We start from the raw sequence: 10,219 nt of genomic DNA on the forward strand, positions 1-10,219 counted from the left end.
TAGCAGTCCGAGTGCGGGGTTGTTAATCCCAATATAGATCTATACACCCATTGTTCCGATCCCCTGCTGGAGACTCTGGTTATAATATCAGGACTTTACTATATTGTTTAAAATGAATTAAACAAACTGTACTACTTGTCTCATAAAAGCATATAAACGTTACCTGTATATTAATTATGAAAACCCAATCATTCTGAAGTAAATGATTGATAGTATAATCTTGAATTTAGTACTCTTAACATGTATTTGAATGAATGTATATAATTGAATAGTTTTGAATTAAACCTTTGTTTTTGTAAAACCATGTACTCTAGGATACTACTATCGTGAATTAATGTTTTGGGTATCATAAATTATACCTATTATAATTTATTTGTACTTTCTGATTTGTTAACGAGTATTCATGTATGGGATCCTTTGCTCAACATGTTACAAAGGATAATTGAATCCAATTGAATAAACTTTTATACTTGTATACATATACAAATATATATAACTAAAATTTAAATGACACTTGGACAAACAACTTATACTTTTGATCCACATCCAAACAAGGAAAAGGAACCAAAGTGGGTTGTCAGTCCTAAGTCTTTTAAACCTTATTTATATAAATATATGTATACTAGTATGATTTTTGGGGAAAAATATAAGTTTATAAAACATTTAAAAGAAGTTTCATATTTGGAAATCCATTTTGGTGACTTGATGTCTTTTTGAAATAATCACTTAAAACCACTTGATTTGATAAGATGTTTGAAACCATTTGTTTTGATAACTGTATTCCATTTGAAATCATTTGTTATAACACAATATCTTTGTGTTATACTTGTATTCCCCCCCCCCCTTAAAAAAGTAAAAACTATGAAAATGTGGGGGTATGAACTCACCTGTTGTAAGTTACTCAAATGTAAGATTGGTGTAGGATGATAAGTGTCAAGTGAAGACTTGAGCACACACAGATCCTATTGAACATATAATGACACATATATGTTTATAATTAGTGAATAAACAACTAATCATGAAAGGTAACACACTATTAGACTAGGAAACTCTAGGTTTTAAGTACTACAATCACATATGATTGCATACTAAGGGTGTATGGCCATTCTAATGAGTTTACGGCCAACATGGTAAGTCTTATATGAGTTTACGGCATAGGGTTTACTGCCCTATGAGTTTACGGCGGTAAACTCATAGTATCTTGTACCAATTTGTGTTTTAAAGTCCTAGGTTCTTCCTTGAGGTGTTCTAGACTTAGTTCCAAGGCTTAGTAAGAGGTTTAGGGTTTATTTGCATCCTTATTTAGAGTTTACGGCCCAAGAAGATTACCTTGGCCGTAAACACCTTTTGATCTTGATTTCTTTATGTTTTCAAGTAGTATAATCAGTAAGTGTTACACAAAGGAATGTACTCAAGGGTTTAGAAGCCTTTAGGAGTGTTTAAAGTCAACATATGCTTCATTATATGGGTTTACGGCCAAGGGAGATTGTCTTGGCCGTAAACTCCCTTTGTTCTTGTCAATTGGATGATTCCTAAGTGTTCTTCAAGTATTTCGTGTATATAGCAAGCTTAGGAGAGAGTACTTACAATATAAAAGCTTGATAGGGTGATTAAAGTCCAAAAACACTAGTGTTTGTTCTTGGTGTTCTTGGTAAAATGAAGAACACTTGAAAATCTAGCAAAATGGAATGATTTCATGGATGAAATCATGTATAATCACTAGATAAGGAGATGTAACAACAATTCAAGTGAAAGAATTCTTACATTTTTGGAAGATCAAAGTGAAGATCTTATGATACTTGAGAGAGAATATTGGGTGTTCTTGACTAGAAATGGAAGAAATGGAGAAAAGTGATGTAAACTCATGTTTATGGCATGGGTTTACGGCCTTGACATGAGTTTACGACCCAACCATGTGTTGGCCGTAAACTCCTCTTAATGAGTTAAGAGTTTGATTAAGGCACAATGGACTCAAGTAGATACTTCCTAATACCCGATTCTTGAATACACTAGGCTCAGAACACTCAAACAGACTCTAAACAATGCTAAAAGATAGCAAAAACTAGTTTGTCTTTGATTGAATTGACTGAAAGTACAAGATAGAAATTTCGGGTTGTCACAGTACCGGGGGGTAGCCAATGTTGTCGCTGAAGCTGCTTGGCTTCGCAATCTTCTTCTCGAGTTATCATGTCCATTGTCTAAAGCAACGGTTATTTTTTGTGACAACGTGAGTGCTATGTATTTAGCTTCAAATCCCGTACAACATCAACGCACCAAACATGTGGAAATTGACTTACATTTTGTTAGGGAACGTGTTGCTATCGGACATGTTCGTGTTTTACATGTTCCTTCGGCGCATCAGTTTGCAGATATTTTTACAAAGGGACTCCCAACTCAGTTATTTTTAGACTTTCGACACAGTTTAAACATTTGTAAACACCATGCTCAAACTGAGGGGGTGTGTTAGATTATATTTATTGTTTATTCCTCTTTTGTTCATTGATGTATACTCTAGGGGGTCTCCTTGTAACTTATTGTAACATATATATACTTGTGATAATGCATCGTTCTCTCTACGGAGTTTTCCACAAATCCAATATGTTTTTCTCATAAATACAATGGAAATTAGATTATATCATTGATTTTTCATACTCTTTGGCGGTAGATCGTATCATTGATTTGTTTATCACATTATTTGTAGAATTGGATCATAACATGTTTTGATCATAAAGTATTTGGATCATACGCGGTTCGAATTGGATCATTGTATTGATTGATTTGTAGCATTTACATCATAAATTATTTGCTTCATATCACCTTGAATCATAACATTTTAAATCATATATGTTTGAATTTTATGATCCTTAATCTATCATTTGATGGCGTTATTCATCATGATACATCGTTTAAGGAACCCCCAGTTATGTATGGATGAGACATATTCCTTAATAATTAGGTACGTGTTCTTAGTTTGTATTACTAATTGAGTGCATTGTTCATGAGGCTAACTTTTAGAAACTATGTTTTTATAGTAAGTTTTAATTGTAAGCTCCCATTCGAGAGTACTTTATTCTTCATCTAGATGTAAAACTTTCATTCGTCTTTTTGTTTCGGGCAACATTTTGTATATTTTGACATCATTGATATCAAATGTCGTGTAGATTTTATACTTTGAGTTATATCATCTGTTACAAGAATTTGATGCAAATTTATATACAAAGAAAATAGTTATATGATTTTAATAATATTATTTTTAATTATATCATTTTTAACCATATGATTTTTGAATCATAAGTAGTTTTTCATATATGTTTCAATTAATAATAATTCTGGTTCGTAACATGTTTTGGATCATAACACATTTTCGATTATAATAATAAACTAGTTTGTCATTTTCAATAGTATCATACTTAGAATAATAGTTTGATTCACAAAGTTTATGATCCAATATTTATGATGTACAATGATTGGATCCATAATATAAGATGAATCATAAAATTGTGAATCAATACTATTAATTATTGAAAATTTATGATCCTATATTTCTAATCTTTCATGTTGGCAGTCACTCTCATGGATTTCTCATAGAAGATCATTCTCTGACTTTTTAGCTTCTAACCTGTTTGAAAAGATAGCGCTTACAAACTCCCTGAATGGGCTTTCCTTCTTCTCAAAGAGGTCGAAAAAGTTATTTATGATAAAAAAAAATACAAGATAAAAGTTAGTATTTTTATTATTTTTGAAGTAAATAATTAAAGTACTTTTATAATAACAAAATGTAAATGATTTAGAGATTTAAAAATTATGATCCAAAAAAATAGTATCAACAAATTTCTATGATTTAAAAATACGACATGAATGATAAATTTTTCTAATTATTTAAGATGGGACAACTAATAATTTATTATTAATAAAGCTATGTCATGACTATGATTCAACTAATACGACATGTGACTAAAAATATAAAACTTTTTTGCTTATGGTGAACAATTTCTATAAGATGGATAATAAAAGTTTGAAATTAATAATTATATTTTGAGATCCAAAAGCTATTATCACAATATATCTAAAACCATCTTTAATATCTAGAATTAAGCATTACTAAAGCCTAAGGATGTACCTTAGCAAAGTTTATAATCCAAAAACATATCAAACTAACATTGTTTTCTTAAAGAACTTGACACAAAAATCATTAAAAAAATGCAAATAGCACCTAAAACAAACATATCCAAGATTCTTTAACAACAACCAAATGGACAATCTGTCTTCAAATACACGTGAACCATAAATTATAAAACTCTAATTCATGTAATCCTAACTGGAACTTATTTCATATGTACTTCACTGTGAATCTTCTTCTTCTTCTTGTAACTTGAAAATTTATCAAAATCCACCAAAGTTGTCAAAAGCTAGGTTTGCACAGATTAAAACCATATATCTCTGCAACATATTTCTTCTTTATCTCAACCAATTGTAGGACTTGATCACAAGATTCAATTTATAATTCAACCTCAACAGTATCAACTCCACCACCATAATACACTTCCATACACCTTATAAGGAACAACCCACAATCAACATTATTATTTTTCATGGGAGTGGCATAAAGTTTCAGACCACATGAGAGTTCTTTATCATTCTAAGTTGGTTCTTTAGGAAGAGAAAATTTATGTCTTTTCTTTGAAGAATTTGTACATAGACAAAACAATGTCAACATAAGATCCACAATAAACAATTTGAACATGATCTACAATAACCAGATTAACAATACGATATTATCATCAACATATTATCCACCATAAGAACTATAATAAAATCATACGCTAACAAAAAATTAGCAAGACTTATTAAACGAACTATAGAAAAAATAGATGATCTACAATAAGTAAATGATCAATAATTAACATATGATGCAAATAACCATAAGATACAATCTAAATCTATGATTAAGAAACTAAAAAACTTGATCATGTGATCCAATAAAAAATAAATCAAGTAGATCTCATTAAATGAACTATGATTAACAAAATACATATGATCCACAATAAGAATATGATTCAATCATAAAAAGATAAACCAAAACAAGTAATTTAACAATAGCATCAAGTAACAAAAACAAAATTATAATAATTGTTTAAATGAAGTATGATTACAAATTTTGCATATAATCTACATAATAATTATGAGTTTATATAGTAACATGCATTTAAAACCAAACAACATAAAAATATAAAACTTACAGTAACAAAAGCAAAGAAAACAATTAATGGATAAAAATGTCTAACTAGTTAATTTCAAGAAAAAACAATGCTCCTTGTTACAAATAGCTACATCATATATCTCATATAAATAAAAGATACAATCAACCAAATGTTTGAGAATTCAAAAGGATATTATTTCTTTAAGACATTAGATCAAACATCTTGTAAGCATCATTGCATTCAACTTTATTTATGAACACAAACAGGAGTTTAGAAAACAGTAATCATCAGAAAATGTTTTTAACTTAAATGAAAACAAAAAATCATACAATAAATTAACAGGAGACCAAATACGTTTCTTTTATACATTTAATCAAACACCTTGTAAGCATCCTCACATTCAACTTCATTTATAAACACAAACATGAGTTTCGAAAGAACTAATCATCAAAAAATATTTTTTAAACTTAAATACCAACAAAAAATAAACACTTAAGTAAAAAAGATAACAAATACGTTTATGGAACTAGGGTTATAAAGCAAAATAACAAAGAAAATCATTTAATAAGGATATTATTTACTTTCTTCCATTTTACTCTAAATTACCACGAGCCCTTTTCCATTTGATTAGGATTTTGGAAAATTTGATTGTACAGAAGCTAAAATACAAAGAATCACACAGATTCCACATCCTACAGTGATTTCCAAAGAAAAATCAAGCAATAAGCATCAAAAGTATCTCAGATTGAACCAAAACAAGCTAAAAATAGTAGAAATTAAAAAGCAAAGGTTTACATGTGTGACAACCGAGAGGTTCCTGTCACTGATCATCATTAGGAAAGAGTATGAAAAATAGATGTAATAGTTTAGTATTGTAATATTTAATTTTTGAGATAATAAAAATCAAATGTGTCATTACATTCATTTGTTAAAACGATTATTAGGCTCGAAAAATTATCGTCTAAAAAGTTATACTGTTTTCTAAGTTGGTCAACATACTTGGAAAGTACTCGTTAACATGACCTCAAGGATATAAGATTCGTAAAAATCCGAATCCAAAGGAAAGAGTTGTGGATTTAAAAAAAATAGAAATCAACCGCATAACTAAATTAATTACGTCAAAACGGTACTTAGAGATTGATTGTGTTTTTACTTAAAGTACAAAAAGGAGATTCGTAGTACTCCTTAAGATATAAAATTTAGGACAAAGAGTGCCGAAAATGGGATCAGTTATGAGAGATATATGATTTTTATAAAATCATTTATTTTTAACCCCGTTAGGCACAAAAATGAAAATCAAAACCAGTTAAAGCAACCTAAAGGAGAGTTGTAGTACCCATTGAAATCATCACATTGATATAAAGAGGGCTTACATGAGAGCTCGCACGAAGAAATTATGATTTTTGAAAAATCTTTTCGTGCGCACGAGGTGTGTGTCTATGCCCGTTGTGCACCTGACACCAGATTCGAGCAGATTGCAAGTGATGTGGCCAACTTGGGAAGTGACCACATGAAAGTTCTTTATCATTCTGAGTTGGTTCTTTAGGAAGAGACAAATTATGTCTTTTCTTTGAAGAATTTGTACATAGACAAACCAATGTCAACATAAGATCCACAATAAACAATTTGAACATGATCTACAATAACCAGATTAACAATACGATATTATCATCAGCATCTAATCCACCATAAGAAATATAATCAAATCATACGGTAACAAAAAAATTATCAAGACTTATTAAACGAACTATAAAAAAAATTAGATGATCCACAAAAAGTAAATGATCAATAATTAATATATGATGCAAATAACCATAAGATACAATCTGAATCTATGATTAAGAAACTAAAAAACTTGATCATATGATCCAATAAAAAAGAAATCAAGTAGATCTCATTAAATGAACTATGATTAACAAAATACATATGATCCACAATAAGAATATGATTCAATCATAAAAAGATAAACCAAAACAAGTAATTTAACAATATCATCAAGTAACAAAAACAAAATTATAATAATTGTTTAAATGAAGTATGATTACAAATTTTGCATATAATCTACATAATAATTATGAGTTTATATAGTAACATGCATTTAAAACCAAACAACATAAAAATATAAAACTTACAGTAACAAAAGCAAAGAAAACAATTAATGGATAAAAATGTCTAACTAGTTAATTTCAAGAAAAAACAATGCTCCTTGTTACAAATAGCTACATCATATATCTCATATAAATAAAAGATACAAACAAGCAAATGTTTGAGAATTCAAAAGGATAGTGTTTCTTTAAGACATTAGATCAAACATCTTGTAAGCATCATTGCATTCAATTTTATTTATGAACACAAATAGGAGTTTAGAAAACAGTAATCATCAGAAAATGTTTTGAACTTAAATGAAAACAAAAAATCATACAATAAAGTAACAGGAGACCAAATTCATTTCTTTTATACATTTAATCAAACACCTTGTAAGCATCCTCACATTCAACTTCATTTATAAACAAAAACATGAGTTTAGAAAGAACTAATCATCAAAAAATATTTTTTAAACTTAAATACCAACAAAAAATCAAACACTTAAGTAAAAAAGATAACAAATACGTTTATGGAACTAGGATTTTAAAGCAAATTAACAAAGAAAATCATTTAATAAGGATATTATTTACTTTCTTCCATTTGAGTTGAAATTACCACGAGCCCCTTCCCATTTGACTTGAAATTACCACGAACCCTTTTCTATTTGATTAGGATTTTGGAAAATTTGAATCTACAGAAGCTAAAATACAAAGAATCACACAGGTTCCACACCCTACAATGATTTCCAAAGAACAATCAAACAATAAGCATCCAAAGTATCTCAGATTGAACCAAAACAAGCTAAAAATAAGAGAAATTAAAAAGCAAAGGTTTACATGTGTGACAACCGAGAGGTTTCCGTCACTGATCATCATTAGGAAAGAGTAGGAAAAATAGATGCAATAGCTTAGTATTGTAATATTTAATTTTTGAGATAATAAAAATCAAATGTATCATTACATTCATTTGTTAAAACGATTATTAGGCTCGAAAAATTATCGTCTAAAAAGTTGTATTGTTTTCTAAGTTGGTCAACATACTTGGAAAGTACTCGTTAATGTGATCTCAAGGATATAAGATTCGTAAAAATCCGAATCCAAAGGAAAGAGTTGTGGATTTAAAAAAAAATAGAAATCAACCGCGTAACTAAATTAATTACGTCAAAACGGTACTTAGAGATTGATTGTGTTTTGACTTAAAGTGCAAAAAGGAGATTCGTAGTACTCCTTAAGATATAAAATTTAGGACAAAAAGTGCCGAAAACGGGATCGGTTATGAGAGATATATGATTTTTATAAAATCATTTATTTTTAACCCCGTTAGGCACAAAAATGAAAATCAAAACTAGTTAAAGCAACCTAAAGGAGAGTTGTAGTACCCATTGAAATCATCACATAGATATAAAGAGGGCTTAGATCAGAGCTCGCACGAAGAAATTATGATTTTTGAAAAATCTTTTCGTGCGCGCGAGGTGTGTGTCTATGCCCGTTGCGCACCTGACATCAGATTCGAGCAAATTGCAAGTGATGTGGCCAACTTGGGAAGTGACATGTGCCCTTCTCTGGATGGAACCACGATGATCACGCGCGACGTGTGCACCCAAAATCACATAGATATCAAATTGTTTTATCAAAATATATTTATATCCATAAATACCATTCGTTTTATAAAGCTTAAAGTGTTAGGATAGCTATAAATACTATGCCTAGTTGTATACTATGATATTATGCCTAAGAGTTATGATGCCCGATAGTGTAGGAAGAGATAATACCTAGATGTTATAATGGTCAAATCCCTAGATAACATAGTACCTAGAAGCAATGTTGGTTAAATATAGGGATATGCATTGTACCTAATTATTACTCTGAACAAATATCCATTTATCAAATTAACCATTAGTAGGGTATATATATATATGTATCGCAAAATAAAATATATACATATACATACAAAATAATTATGAAATCTAATAAATATAATTATGAAATATAAAATCAAAGGGTTTTATATTATGATAATTATAGGAAATCACTAGGAAAGATAAAACATAAAAGATAAAAGATAAAAGATAAAAGATAAATACCTAAGGTTAATGCGTTAGTGAGTTGTTAATATTCATCCTTAGCATGATTAAATTCAGTTATCCCAATACATGTAATCGTTAATCTTGTGAGAGCTAGGAAGATATGTATAGATCTATACGAGGATTTACACCCCCACCTGCAATTGGTAGCTACAATTCTGGCAGGGTAACTTTCTTATTAATCACTATTTGACATCCGATGAAGCGTTGTGGCGGGCTAATCAATAGTCAAAGAAGGTCGATTATGGGGGCTCATGGTAATACATTACAACCAATGTTTTAAAAACCGGTTTGAACCAGCCGGTCGTACCGGTTGGACAGGGAACCGGGGGAGAGAGCGGTTCAACTATCACCGGTTTTATGTCGATTTCTGAACAGGATTGAACTGACCGGTTTTTAGAAAAACCAGGTTGAACCGGTCAAAATAAACCGGTTAAACCAAATAAAAACACATGAAAAAAATCATTACATAATAAACTTTTGAGATTTTTTTTATCAAATCTATTTAGTTTTCTCTAAATAAAAATATATGATAAATGTTATAAAGTTTTTTTGATGTGTTTGTATTCATCTAAAACTATATTTTGTTTCGGTATTATACTTTATTTTCTTTTTGATGTATATGGATTGATATAAAACACTAAAACTTATGGTTATGTGTTATTTTGATGTATTTTGATTCATCTACAACTTATATTTATGTGTATTTTTAATGTCTGTACTTTTATACTTCAAATTCATGATTTATATATGTATGTATGTGTAGGAAAATAAGAAAAAACATGAAAAAAAAATTATACCGGTTGATTGTGTTTTGACTTAAAGTGCAAACAAAGGAGATTCGTAGTAC

This window comes from Lactuca virosa, chromosome 5 (assembly GCF_052849685.1).
Source record: "Lactuca virosa cultivar CGN04683 chromosome 5, Lactuca_virosa_CGN04683_v6, whole genome shotgun sequence".
NCBI lineage: Eukaryota > Viridiplantae > Streptophyta > Magnoliopsida > Asterales > Asteraceae > Lactuca > Lactuca virosa.